Source organism: Monodon monoceros, unplaced genomic scaffold (assembly GCF_005190385.1).
Source record: "Monodon monoceros isolate NGI ecotype Baffin Bay Population unplaced genomic scaffold, NGI_Narwhal_1 Super_Scaffold_11, whole genome shotgun sequence".
NCBI lineage: Eukaryota > Metazoa > Chordata > Mammalia > Artiodactyla > Monodontidae > Monodon > Monodon monoceros.
Window position 1 is genome coordinate 16,024,889 of NW_021703767.1, and position 14,855 is coordinate 16,039,743.

A 14,855-nucleotide genomic window follows, 5' to 3' on the forward strand; every position below is an offset into this window, starting at 1 on the left:
GGTATAGATGGGGCGAATTCCTTAAGTAAGGTCTCTTGTTTGGACCGATTTAGACTCTAGCCATTCTTCAAGCTTTTTCCTCCCTCCCTCCCTCTCTTCTTTCCTTCCTTCCTTCACCTCCCCCTCTCCCTTCCTTTTTTCTTTCTGGGCATCATAATGCCTTGTTTCTTATTGCATTCTCTTCATTTTAGATCCAAACATTAGAAGCAAATACTTTATTTAACCTATTTCCTGTTATGGAATGAATTGTATCCCCTCTTTCCATATATATGTTGAAGTCCTCATCCCCAGGGGCTCAGAATGTAACTCTATTTGGAGACAGGTCTTTAAAGAGGTATTTAAGGTTAAATGAGGTCATCAAGGTGGCCCTAATCTAATGACTGATGTCCTTATAAAAAGACATTAGGACACAGACACACAGAGGGGAGACCCTGTGAAGACATGGAGAAGACGGCCGTCTATAAGCCAAGGAGAGAGGCCTCAGAAAAAAAAACCAAACCTGCTGACATCTTGATCTTGGACTTCCAGCCTCCAGAACTGTGGAACAATAACCTTCTGTGGTTTAAGTGGCCCAGTCTGTGGTACTTTGTTACAGCCGCCCTAGCAAATGAATACATCCCCTTAGAGTATACATAAATAATGGAACACTTCAGGAATTTGTGCCGCATCCCTGCTCAGGAGCCATGCTGATCTTCTCCATATCAGTCTAATTTTAGTATATGTGCTCCTGAAGATAGCACTCCCTGTAGATTCCTTAACCCCCAAATTTACCAAAGTTTTTTTTTTTAAAACTGGGCTTTGCTGGAGTTAGGGTCTCACCCCTGCTGTGGCCACATCCCACCCGTTGCTGCCCACTTAGCAGTTGCATGAGTGCGAGCCGACACCGAATCACAGTATTTCTAAGCAGTTTCAGGGCCCCTCTACTAGGTACAGCACGTTGATTCACTTTCAAATTTAACATCACCACATGTGCAAAAGCATCATCAAGAAACGGAACAAACTTAAAAATGTGCGTGTGGGTGGGAAGGAATCGGGACCGTGACTAAAGGGAAAATATTGGTCAAAAACTTTCTCTTACTGTTGTGCTGGCAAAATGTTTCTCCCTCAGTAGAATGACCACATGTCTATAGAGCTCATTAAAATTCCCCTGTTTGGGTGAAAATACTGAAATAAAATACTGCAGATGGCAGCATGACATTACACATGATGATTTTGGAGCAAAGCCATTGCATCATTGTCCCACTTTCCTTTTTTTTTTTTTTCTTAGTGGGTAAGTTACTGGAACCTTTTAAAAAATGATTATTTATGGTGAAAACTTGGATAGGCAATTATGCCTGTTTTTCAAGTTCACTTCCATGGCCTGTACGACAAAGTACCAATCAGCAACATCCCCTTGAAAAGACTCTAGGCAAATACACTGTTATTCTAGCTACCCACCAGGAGAATCCCGTTTAGATTTCAACCTATTTTGAAATTCAACTTCAGAGATGTGCCCAACCTTCTTTGAAGTTCCTAAAGATAAGTTTACCAAATGTTAACAAAGAAATAATTGTTCTCAGAACTTAAGGCAACAAAGTGATGAGACTGAGAGCTGCCTTTTAGACTGATGCACACATGCTACTCTGTAAGGGACATACAGACACAGTTCAATGTTCCCCCATTCAATTTTTTTTTTTTTTTTTTTTCGGTACGCGGGCCTCCCGCTGTTGTGGGCCCTCCCGCTGTGGAGCACGGGCTCCGGACGCGCAGGCCCAGTGGCCATTGCTTACGGGCCTAGACGCTCCGCGACATGTGGGATCCTCCCGGACCAGGGCACGAACCCGTGTCCCCTGCATTGGCAGGCGGACTCTCAACCACTGTGCCACCAGAGAAGCCCCCCCACGCCATTCATTTTTAACCAGAAAAAAATCATTGCTTTGGGAACTCCAATAATGACTGTTTTCAGAAAAATCTCTAAACACCAGGTCAGCAAATTTTTTCTCTTCAGGTTCAGGCAGTAAATATTTTCAGGTTTTGGGCCACATGACCTCTATCATAACTCTGCCTTATACCCGAAAGCAGCCATGGACAATATGTACACCAACTGGTGTGGCTGTGTTCTAATAAAACTTTATTTATAAAAGCAGGTGGACAGGTTTGGCTGTACATAGTTTGCCAATGTCTGCTCTAAACCTGGGCTTGCTAGCTCTTTGTGGAAGACTCCCTGTATTAAGTTTGAACTCTTCTATGGACATTTTGCCCTCCCTCATCTTTTTCTTTTGTTTCCCGCACTTACATGCTGCTACAATTCATATATATTTCAAGCATGACCTTGTGTCATTTTTTTTGAGCTAAAATGTTGAGCTTGAGACACATTTAATCATAGTGTTGGCCTGGGCTTATTACATTTTTTCTTATTTCTTCCCATGGGGCCCATCTGGCTTGGGTTCAACCTTAGGAATAGGGGTTTGGATTTGTGTCTGCGCTTGTTTCGAAACTGGCCCAGTAAGTATGAAGGTAATGGAGCAAATGCTCTTCAGGTACCTTGGAGGTAAAGCATGTGTCTAGTAAGCAAACAACCAGCTTAGGGAGTTATTTACATTGGTAATTATATTAGAGGTCACATAAACATGCATTTATGAACAGTGCCCTGTATGTAATAACATGCATTAAGCAATTTTCAAAAAGGTGATGTGTTTACTAATATGCTTATCAACAGTCAGGTTCCATAAGAGGCTAAATCCAATTACAGTTCACTCAAGGCCAATGTCTCATCTCTGGCTGAAGATGGTCCAGGTGTTGATAATGATGATGAGTTTGTGGAAGTCAGCAAACATGATCTCCTCAAGTCTACCTTAAGGCAGACCTGAACCCTGGTTGGCCCCAGACTGTCTTCCTTCTTGAAGGGATTCCCTTGAAGGGAATTGAGCTGCTAGGCTGTTTCCCACCTGCCCACACTGGAGCAGACCCCAGAAGAGTAAAGCAAATCATTTCTAGGAACTTCTTCTGTGGAAGGTATATATGGAAGGATTTTTTTTTTTTTTTTTTTTGCGGTACGCGGGTCTCTCACTGTTGTGGCCTCTCCCGTTGCGGAGCAACAGGCTCCGGATGCGCAGTCTCAGAGGCCATGGCTCACGGGCCCAGCTGCTCCGCGGCATGTGGGATCTTCCCAGACTGGGGCACGAACCCGTGTGCCCTGCATCGGCAGGCGGACTCTCAACCACTGCGCCACCAGGGAAGCCCGGAAGGATGCATTTGATAGCTTCTGGCCTCACTTTAATTCTAAGGTTATAAGAACGTTATAGAAGTGATGACCTTGAGCATGAAACTGAAGCTAGTTAAGGATATCTCTTCTGTCACATAAAATCCACACATACTACACTTGATATACATTGTATGGATTAATTTTTGAATAAACTCCGTCATACGTATGTGGACTATGGTACCCATGGGCTGAAAAGTGGCCAGAAATCTGTGGTTGGTCTTCAAATCTTGACCTGGAGTCATCTGAATTCCTGCTTTGTGTCAGCTCTCATAGGAAAGTAAAGACATTCCAGAGGCTTACCTGTACAATAAAGGACTTTGTCTGTTTTTATCTTTCTTGCCAGTTTGGAAATCTTATTGCGTGGGCTGAGTTGCAGAAATAGACAAAACTACATAGAGAAACCTGCTTCATGGAACAGCCTTGGAAAGTGTGGTTACTAAGATAAAGATAGGCTTTATGTAAGGGGAATTTCCATTATAAATATACTAAAAGGACCAGAGAAATGAATTCACATGAAAAACGTACATTGGGTGCTTGGAAAGTGTACTTTCTATAGATAGGTTGTGTAAAATCATATCAAGGGAATTGTCCAGGGGAAGACTCAAGAATTTGTTCAAGGCGTTGGTATCAAAAATTCTGCTAACTTGTTTTAATTATTGGCTGAAACTTGATGGAAAGGGGAAAAAAAATCCTCCAAATGATACAAAGTGGACCTTTTTTCCTCATGCTCCACAGAAGTTTTTTGGAAACATTTTCCATTTCCACCCTTATTTGGCAAGCTTTGAATATGTATATTCAGTGCATACCTAAATGTCTTTCCTAGATTCTGGAACTGTGCTGTCCAATAATGGTAGCCACTAGCCAGGTTACTCTTAGGCACTTAAAATGTGACCACTGCAACTAAGGAACTGAATTGTTAATTCTATTGAATTCTAGTTACTTTTATGGAATTTCACATGTGGCTGTTGGCCACCTTATTGGGACATCACAGGTATAGAACATTTCCATCATTGCAGAAAGTTCTATTTAGACCGTGCCCAGTTCTAGAGTGTGACAGGTCAATATTTTGCTCATAGAGTTGTTTTTAATATTGAAGACTTTGTTTTCTACCAACTGACAAAGTTTAAAAAAGAGTGCTGTGGAAAAGACAACTTAACTCCCATTTTATCCAAACCTTCTTAACGTTTGCTCAAACTGCTTTTCCCCCCACTATTCTGAGTAATTCTGTTTGTTCTTGTCTGTAGCATTTTATATTTAGTTCATTCTAATGTAGTTAAATACAAATATACAAATATCAGGAAACACTTCTTTAATTAGTTGTGCTTGAAATGTCCTCACGAATCCTTCCTGCAATAACTGAGTGACCCATTCCATATTCTCAGTGGGAAAAACAAAAAAGAGAAAGACCTGTTTTCTTCATTCATGCCAAACAGGAAAATGCTGTGGTTTGGCAATAGAAAATTAAGGGAGAGGAAGCTTTTTAGATCTTCAAAATGGAGTAACAAAACATGTCTGTCAACTTATTTTGCTCTTCTTCCTAATTTCTCAAGAGAGAATCTGTGAATACCTAATTTAGCTTTTTTTGGGTTCTCACTTTAAGACACATTAGCTTCAGGAAAAAAAGGCCTTTACTTATTTTTTAATCATGGTTTACAACCTAGTGTGGGTATATTTCAGGATGTGGCTGATATTCTCAAAAAGGTCATATACCATCAAAATGGTCATTTTCTAATAATGTTATCAAGAAAAACTAATGGAAAGCAAGATGCGTTAAAATTACTAGAGCCCAAGATCCTTGAGGGCACCAATCCTGTCTGTTTTGTCCCCATGGTAAACCCAGGTGCCTCCAAGTGCTTGTGCTATATGGAGTTTCTATGCCATTTCTTTGCGGGCCTCTCACTGTTGTGGCCTCTCCCGTTGCGGAGCACAGGCTCCAGACGCGCAGGCTCAGCGGCCATGGCTCACGGGCCCAGTCGCTCTGCGGCATGTGGGATCTTCCCGGACCGGGGCACAAACCCGTGTCCCCTGCATCGGCAGGCGGACTCTCAACCACTGCGCCACCAGGGAAGCCTTGCCATTTATTTTTTTAATAATTTTTTTTACATCTTTATTGAATTATAATTGCTTTACAATGTTGTATTAGTTTCTGCTGTACAACAAAGTGAATCAGCTATATGTATACCTATACCCCCTCCCTCTTGAGCCGTTTAAATGTGAGTCAGTTTGTATATTATTACGGGATAAGAAATGTTATTACTGCAGAATGTTGGGGAACAGGGTCATCTTGGAATGATTTTCTTAGGTCCAAGGCCCTCCTGTTTTGGGGATCAGGCAGAAACTTGGGATAAGTAGCCCCAGGGGTAAGGGCCCAGGCTCCTGGCCTCTCCATGTAACTGTTTCCTGTGTCACAGAAAGGTGTCTCTCTAACACAGACCCAAGTGTTAGAGATGGACAGATTTAACTGTCCCAACTGGCGTTTACACTTTAAAGTGATACTCAACTTACTGTCTTTTTTTCCTCCCAGATTTACTGAGCTGTTATTAACATACAACACTGTATCAGTTTCAGATGTACAGCGTAATGATTTGACTTACATATATCATAAAGTGATGACCACAGGCAGTTTAATGAACATCCATCAACTCATACAGATACAAAATTAAAGAAATAGAGCAATTTTTTTTCCTTGTGGTGAAAACTCTTAGGATTTACTCTCTTAAGAACTTTCATATATGACATGGAACCGTACTCATCTTTCTTTTTTTTTTCATAGTTTCAAATTTTATTTTATTTTTAACATCTTTATTGGAGTATAATTGCTTTATAATGGTGTGTTAGTTTCTGCTGTGCAACAAAGTGAATCAGCTATACATATACATATATCCCCATATCCCCTCCCTCTTGCGTCTCCCTCCCACCCTGCCTATCCCACCCCTCTAGGTGGGCACAAGGTACTCATCTTTCTGACTGATGTGAAATAGGAAGACAGAGAGAGGGGAGTCCTCCCTAGGCCCATATCAACAAACAGTTTCCCATTCCTTTCCTATACTGTCTCATCCTTGCATTGTCAGAAAAATACATCAGCAATATTGCACCCTACTAAAAGATTGCCAACACCTTTTCCACATAATAGCTATCAACATACTTAATAGACTTCAGCTGTCTTTTGGGCGAACTAAACCTAACTAAAAAAAAAAAGTCAGATTTTTAAAAAGAAATTCTGCTTTATTGCTTAAATATGGAAATAATAGAGACCACCAGCTAAGCTAATAGATTTTTGAGAACGAAAGTTGAACACACACATAAAGGGAAGGTGACAAAATAGATTAATGCATAAAAAGGGGCCCAGATCTGCTGGCAAGTCATTGCTATTCTGAACTCTCCACCCTCAACAATGGTCTGAAGAAGCTAAAAAACAATCTGTAAACCCTCTAATAATGCTATCTCCAAGTAAATAAAAACACAGTGCAATTCACTTCTCCATGTCTCTCCAGCTGCTCTTGACTGCATTTCTCCCTGCAAAGGACTCTTTACTTTGAGCACCCCTCTTAGTCTTCTTGGATGCTGGGTGTACATTACTGGCTAGAGTCCAATCAGCAATGGAAACTTCTGAGCATTTTGGCAGACCTGGATTGAGGAATTATGCATAGCTTGGTAAATTTAGCCATTGAGCTGAGTTGTGAGAGCTGTAAAGTGGTGTATATAGAGAAAGACACAATTCTCAACAGCTGTTGAAAGTCCTTAAAACAAATATATGTTCCCTACAAGCTTTTATTCTAAAGTTGGTGCACATTTCCAAGGTGGCCCAGGAATCACACAGCAGCTCATCTTTTTCTTAACATTCTCTGAACTAATTAAGCTCTGAAAAACCATTTAAACACAAGTAGGCCAGGATTTCAACACTTCCAAAAATTAAAAAAATAAAAAAGAGGCTGATATTTGAAATCTTGTTTTCCCTGGCCCTGCCCCCAAAGCCTCAAAAACATTTAGTAATAAATAGAGGACTGAGGACAGAAAATCTTTTTTCCCTCCTAAAAAACTTTTTGTATTAGCTTTGTATTAGTTGGGACTCTTGTCTCCTTCTACTTCTGAGTTTATGGGTAGCCTGTTCAAAACATCCTTAACTCCTCAATTTTGCACATGGAAGGGAGATGAGGATTCTGAGGACTTATTATAAAGATAAGATTTAAATCTCCGTGAATCTTGAAATATCAGTAAGGGAAAGGAAATCTATCTGCCAGTTTTGACTTTCTCATCTGGACTGGTTGTGGATTTTATTTCCTTTGCACCTGGCTCTCTCAGTCTTTTCTTTGGGAACAAACGCAATCAGCAGGATTTCTAGAAAGGATATTAGTGTACTCAGGTTTCCGGTTTGGGAACAGCAAGTTCCCCCTCTTGCTGCCCCTTGAAGTGAGGTGTGAAAGCATCCTGGTGTTTTATTGCACTGATGAGAGATCAGGAGGCAAAGATAGACTAGGCTTTGTGGAATGGAGTAGCCAGAAAATAAAGGTGGCTGATCTACTTCTAGGGGCAGTGTGGGTCTGACATTTACTGCCTGCCCATCCATATTCTCATGCTTGGAATTAGAAATAGGCTTGCTCTCTAGGTCACGTCGTTGCAGCGAGAGCAATTGAGGTGTTGCTGCTAGACTCTAAGCAAGACTCATGCATGCTGTCTGGGACAGATTGCAAGAGATGGTCTCAACCCTTCACCCCTCCTTGTGTCTATGCCTCCTTGCAATATGACTTTGCAGTTCTTTCCATCAAAAGGTAGCATCTATTTCCCCACTGTCTGCATTTGGGCTGACCTGCTTTGGTCTTTAGAATCTGGTAGATGTGCTGATGAACCAGTGGAGCCTAGGCCTGTACCAGGGGCAGAATTCCAATGTGACCTGCAGCGGCCCTCACCCTTGTGTAATCCTCTTGCCTTGACTGCTTTCAGCACCTGTGAAAATGATGAGCCATCGCTCTTGTGATTGATTATAAGAGGGATTTTGCAGATATAATTAACTTCCTAATCAGTTATCCTGAAGAGGGAGATTATCCAGGTGGTCTTGATCTAATCAAGTAGCCCTTAAAATCTGGGTCTAGGGACCAGAGACAGAGAAGTCAGAGAGCTGAGGCGTGAGGAGGATTTGAAGTGTCCCGGCTGGCTGGAGTGAGCCTTGTGGTAAGGAGTGTGGGTAGCCTCTACTTGCTGAGAGTGAATTCTGGCTGGTGGCTAGCAAGGACACAGAGACCCCAGACCTACAACTGCAAGGAACTGAGTTTTGCTGACACCAACAATGAGATTGGAAGCAGACATTTCCACAACCCTCCCCCGCCCCCACCCCCAGAGTTTCCAGACAAGAACTCAGCCTGGTTAGTTTTCAGCCTTGCAATGCCCAGAGCAAACAGTCATGTTGTGCTGAGCTTCTGATTTACAGAACCCTGAGCTGATAAACAAGTGTGTTAAGGTGCTAAGTTCATGGTAATTGTTACGTAGCAATAGAAAGATAAGACAGTCTCTAAAGACCTGTGCACTTCTAGTCTCTCCTGGAAAATTGTGAAGGTCATGAGACCATGCCTGGACTAGCCTACCAGAGGCTGAGAGGCCCCCTGGAGCAGAGCTGAAGAACCCCTGCTGACAGCTGGCAGACTTCTAGAAGCAGAGCCATGTAACAAACCCATATTTGACCCCAGGTGTCTGAGGCAGCTCAGCCCATTGTAAAAACATTCAGCTTATCCTAGTCTAGGTCGCTGTCCTGCAGACTCAATGTGTGCTGTGGTCTGAACATCTATGTCCCCACCCAGATTCACATGTTAAGTCCTAACACCCAGTGTGATGGCATTAGGAGGTGGGGTCTTTGGGAGGTGATTAGGGCATGAGGGAGGAACCCCCAGGAATGGATTAGTGCTCTTATAAAAGGGGATCCAGAGAGATCCCTTGGTCCTTCTGTCATATGATGCAATTTATGAACCAGGAAGCAGGTCCTCACAAGATACCAAATCTGCCAGCACTGTGGTCTTGGGCTTCCCAGCATCCCAAACTATGAGAAATAAGTTTTTGCTGTTTCTAAGCCACCCAGTCTGTGGAATTTTGTCAGAGCAGCCTGAATGGATTAAGACAATGAACTATATAAAGGATTGCTGTTGGGCCATTCTGTTTTGGGATGGTGTGTTACACAGCTGTGTCTAATTGATACATTGGCTACCCTCATGAGCAGGCACTATATTTTTGATGTCTGCACTTAAAGCTAACATGTATATTATTACATTAGAAAGGATGGAAGCTGCTGTGCTGAAGATATGCAGCTTTTCTCTGCCTGGCGATGAGACCTCATTTCCATGAGCCATTCAGGTGGCATTCTACCTTAGAGCAGATGAAAACGGTGGTATGGTTTGATCAGGATTACTGCACAGGCTATGCCAAAATTCCTCATTGTCTCTCTAATTCATGGTAGATACATGATCAATTTATAAACATTCGTTATGATCAGGAGCTCAGGGTACATTATTTTAACAACTCAACTTTTTTTCAATTGTAAATATGATTGCAAATTGTAAATATGTGAAAAAAAGCAAATTGTCTTGCTGAATTTCTGATTATTGTCTAAAACAGACAGGCTACTGCAAAAATGTAAAAGAAATGTAAAAGATGAAGATGGAAATATTTCAATGGTGCACTAATATTGGAGTTTAAAGTTGTATGAACATTTAAAAATAAGTGCAGCGTCTCTGTGTGTGAGTCAGAATTGTCCTCAATAAACTCAAGCACGCTGTTTTGCAAACTTGGGAGTCTTCTTCAAACGGACACAAGCCTATTTTGTGTTGTCTAGATGAACAGGTAGGTCTGTGAAACAAAGATGTGGGTTGCTCAATTTCATTTTGAGCTCCTGATATGGATATCTTGGTTTCAGAAATTGCCATTTCTGTAGTATTTCAGTAATAGGAAGACTGCTACAGCATCTAATGCTACTATCTCCATCAAGGAGATATGATCATGGCTCACCTCAACCCCCAAATTAACCAAGAAATGAGAGAACAGGCATCTGTGGATGGAGGTTGCTGTAAGACTAGTGTGAAGGAGGAAATAGATCAGCAATAGGGCTGCCATTGCTGGGGGATTGGGTGGGGAGAGTGCTGTGACACGGGAAGAATAAAAGTGGCTTATGAACAACAACAAGCAGGCTATTAAAAGGTTGAACAGGGAAAAATGTCTGTGTGTGAGAAAACTGGGGGTGGGGAAGTGGGTAGGGAACTTAATTCAAAACATTAGTGACTCATAGAGAAAGGAGAACAAAATGTAAGGTGACGATAGAGGATATGTGTTCAAGTTCAAGTTCAACGGCAGAGAAGCTGTGATTGCATCACTGATTTCACTCGTCCGGGGACTGGCAGGGGTGCCTCAGGGAAGGCTATCTACTGGATGCTTCATGTGCTTGATGGGATATTCAAATGGAGGCTGTTGTGGAGACTTAAATGAGAAACAGAGTCAATGTTACCTAAGAGGAATTCTGCTACATCCAGGTAAATGAAGACTGTGGAATTTGTATAAACACTGTTGCTGCCCATTTGTACCGTTTGTGTCAGTCAAGGGGGAGGTAATGAACAGGGGGGCAAACCAACCCCTAGGAAAGCCTCCATCTTGCATAGACCCTATTCTAGAAGAATCTGGGTATTGACAAGAAGCAATGTTTGTTCTTGAGGGAGAGATACGTTTCTGGGGGACACCTGGAAGAGGGGGATAATGACTAGGGCTTAGCTAAAGTCTAGGTTTTGCTTGTGCAGATGGACTCTTTCTCTCTGGAGTGTGGAGAATCTCAGAGGATTTGGGTGTATAGGAAGGTTGTTGACGGTCATCCATTCCACTGGTCTCTCTAGGAACCATTATTCACACAAGCTTCTTTATCTTGACCTGTGGACCCCTGTCTAGTCCCTTTCTGCACCCCAAACCTCATGCCTACAAACCTTCTTTTGTTTTGGGCAAGGGAAGAGCAGATTATTGAACTGGGTCTCAGAGAGATGCACAGGTATGTCCATGACTCAGAGTCTTCTGTCTCTTGAATCCCCTTCACACGTAGAGCCCCTCCTCGGAGACCCCAGGTGACCTGAGACATCCCTTTACGATAGCACTCATTGCATTGTTTTTGGTAATCCACTTGTTTTCCCCCCACACTGGACTGTGTTCCTGGAACACGAATTCTCTGTTTTATTTATCTCCTACCCTCATCACACATCACAGTGCCTGGCACACAACGAACACTCAAATATCCATTGAAAAAATGAGACTAAATATGGAATTACACATATGACCATAATTTGGTTAAAATTTTTATTTTTTTCCATTTCCTTAGGATGTGAAATCTTGAAGACACAAAGGTCTACATGGATTATATTTCTGTGCAGCATGTAAGGCTAGAAATAGCTGTTGTACAGACCTGGTACTTCAAAGGCAGTAGGAAGTGAAGTGTCTCCATCTTTGATCTACAGCCTATATCAAAGAACAAAAGGGCAGGGGAGACTGGGTAGCTGATGAAAGCAATTATCTTGTTTCAAGTTCAAAGCAGAGCTTTTGTGACATGTTATCAGGAGTGACACATCCCACCCATGCACTCTGGACAAACTTTTGGATGTCACCATCTTTGTCTGGGCTGCAAGCTATTGGTGAGTCTCGGGCTGGAAGCACTAGCTGTATGGTCCTGAGGTGTTCTACAGCCTTCCCTGGCAGGAGCTGTTGACACCAGTGACTGCTTGCTTCTAAGCCAGGTGCGTATTTTATTTTCTGGCAGAGCTATTGTTTCATCACTGTCATAAAACTTCAGATTTAGGGGACATTTCAGGACGCAGAAAGAACAATCAAGTTTCATTCCTGAAAACTTTTCACTGACAAGTATATCTTCATCAAATAGTTGGTTCCAATCAGATTCTGAATATGAGGAGGTATAATTATAGTATGGAGTAAGGCACTTTTTCAGGGATTGGGTATTTATAGGTTCTGGCTCCATCATGTCCTATCTACATGACCTTGGGTTACTCAGCCTCTCTAAGATTCAGTTTCTTTGTATGTAAAATGGACATCATATATAAACAGGGTATTGTGAGTGTTGGGAACTGCTCATTCCTTACTCCTGATGTTTCTTGCCGTTTGGAGTGACCTCCTCCTTCCCCTTCCTTCCCTCTCCATGATTAGCCCAAGGCTTATAGCCTCTTTCTACTACTCCTTACTCATTCAGAATTTATTGACCTAATGGGTAGGTGTGAATGAACATGTGTAGTATACCCCTTCCTCTATCATTTCTCCTGGGGGCAAGCTGCTTATAGGGAGTGGATGCTTTTTCTGCTGGGATGGTGGAGAGAGCCCTACGGCCCACCCACTGTGCTGTCTGATGTGTCTGTCAATGTGGGCTGCTTCTGAGAAGGTTCCCTGTGATCTCTGTCTCATGGTACTCATGCCCTTTTTAAATCTCTCCCCCCCGAGTGTGTGCTGAACCCAGTGACGTGCTTCTAACAAACAAAATATGGCAAAAATGATGGGATATCACTTCTGAGATGAGGTTACAAAAAGGTTGTGACTTCTGTCTTGCTGGCCCTCTCTTTCTCTGGTGGAGCCCTTGCTCTGGAGGGAAGCAAGCTGCTATGTTATAAGTAGCCGTGTGGAGAGGATCATAGAGCAAGGGACTAATGTCTCTGGCTAGTAGCCAGTAAGGAACTGAGGCCCTCAGTCGAACAGGCTGTGAGGAGCTAACTCCTGCCAGAAGCCAGGGAGCCTGGAAGCCAATCTTTTCCCAGGTGAGCCTTTAGATGACCACAGCCCTGGCCAACACCTTGATTGTAGCCTTGTGAGAGACACTGAGTCTGATGACCCAGCTGTGCTGCACCCAGATTCCTGATCCACACAAACTGTGAGATAATAAACATTTGATGTTTAAAGCAGCTAAATTTTGGGGTTATTTGTTACACAGCAATCAGTAACTGATACAGGTGGGCAGGTCTGTCTAATTCTTGTGTTCAGTTTTAGGAAGCCCTTTGTCCCTCACATGTAAGTGTATTCTCCAGCTTAGCCTATATTGGTCATAAACATGACAGTTGGCTCCCCATCTGCATTTTTCTTTTTGCCTTATTTCCCAAGTGTTTATTAATTAGAAACCTGGACAAAGGAGAGGTGGGTTACTTATTACCTGCCACACCCTCCTGTAAAAACCTCAACATGAAGTCTCTCCAGAGATGTCACTTGCCTTTAAGAACTGCTGTAGGGTTTGCTGCAAGTGAAGTAGGAGGGGTCCAGCTTTGCCTGAGACAGCATATTCCCAATGCTATCAATAAAAATGCATGTACTCTTTCTAGGAACTGCTCCTGGACTTGATAGAGGCTTATGTACTTTGAAGTCCCTTCATTTCCAAACCCAATTCACAAACTTTGCACAGCCTCTGTCTTGGCCTTGTCATTTGCTCCCATCAAAAACATCCCCACTTGAAGCCTAGATCTTAGGAGAAGAAATCTCAAGTTCACGGGAAGCCCATGTAGGCGGGATGTGGAGGCTTAAGCAGCTGCTTAACTTTGAGGTCACGTCAGGAGAAGGACTGGCTTTTCCCCACCTGGTCATTGTGGCCCATGTTACCTTGGGGAGAAGCAGAGGGAGAAACTGAAATTATCATCGAATAAAGACTTTCCAGAAAGTGTTAACAATGACACAAACATTTGGCATTTGGCTCCCTTGGCTTTTTCTCACTTGTTCTTTTTCAGTTCAGTGAATTTAAATGAGTGCACACTTAATTCCAAGGCTTTGGCCACTCCTGGACATTTTTTAAACATGGTCTAGAACTGGACACTGTGTGAATAGGCTCTCCCTAAGAGTCCCAGCTCCCTTGAAGGCAGGGAGTGGGCACCTTTTGGCCCTCTCTGGAGGAGAAGAGGGAGACATACGTGACCTGGCAGCTTGAGAAGGTTAAAATGTGCTGTTTCAATTTCTTCCCTTGTGTCCTATTTCAGATTCTATTATTTTTTTAAAAGTATTTAAAAACAGAAAAACAGCATTTGGATTTTATAAAATACAACAGATCAATTCCTACTTGTGGTTTTTCCCTGGAGCCTGGCATGAAGAGCAGTCTTAACAGATATTTTTCAAAAATCATTAGGCTCTCTAGAATTCATGCCCATGACATTTGGATTGGATCCATTTTTTAAAATCGAATACTTTTCTACCCCCAGTGGTCTCTGGCCTTTCATCCTGTTCTTTACATCATGAATTTAGGAAAAAACAAGTATTTTCCTACTGAAAATATATGAGTTCTTTCATGTTCATTGATTTCTGGGCAACCAGGACTGCCTGAGTAGGAAAGAGAAGCACAGCTGATAAATTCTCTGCCCTTTAGGGAGGCTCCATGATTTTTAATAACCCCCAATTTCTGCTCCCCACCTCTCTCAGTTTCCTTTGTACCTACTCTGGTGATAAACTTACTTTCGTATCTGCATTAGATTACCTAGGGTTATCAAAAGTCATAATTATTTAAGAAGAATTTTATTTTATTTTATTTATTTAAAAAATTAAAAAAAATTAATACAATTTTTAAAGGTTACTTTCCATTTACAGTTATTACAAAATACTGCTATATTACCCATGTTGTACAATA

The 14,855-nt window shown here is 42.2% G+C and overlaps 1 non-coding gene across 1 annotated transcript; it reads right to left on the reverse strand.

The window, feature by feature from the left end:
- Window positions 1-633: 633 nt before the first annotated feature.
- Window positions 634-740, reverse strand: LOC114891415. The gene has a single exon (XR_003792518.1). It is a non-coding gene; the product is annotated as a U6 spliceosomal RNA (small nuclear RNA).
- Window positions 741-14,855: the final 14,115 nt, after the last annotated feature.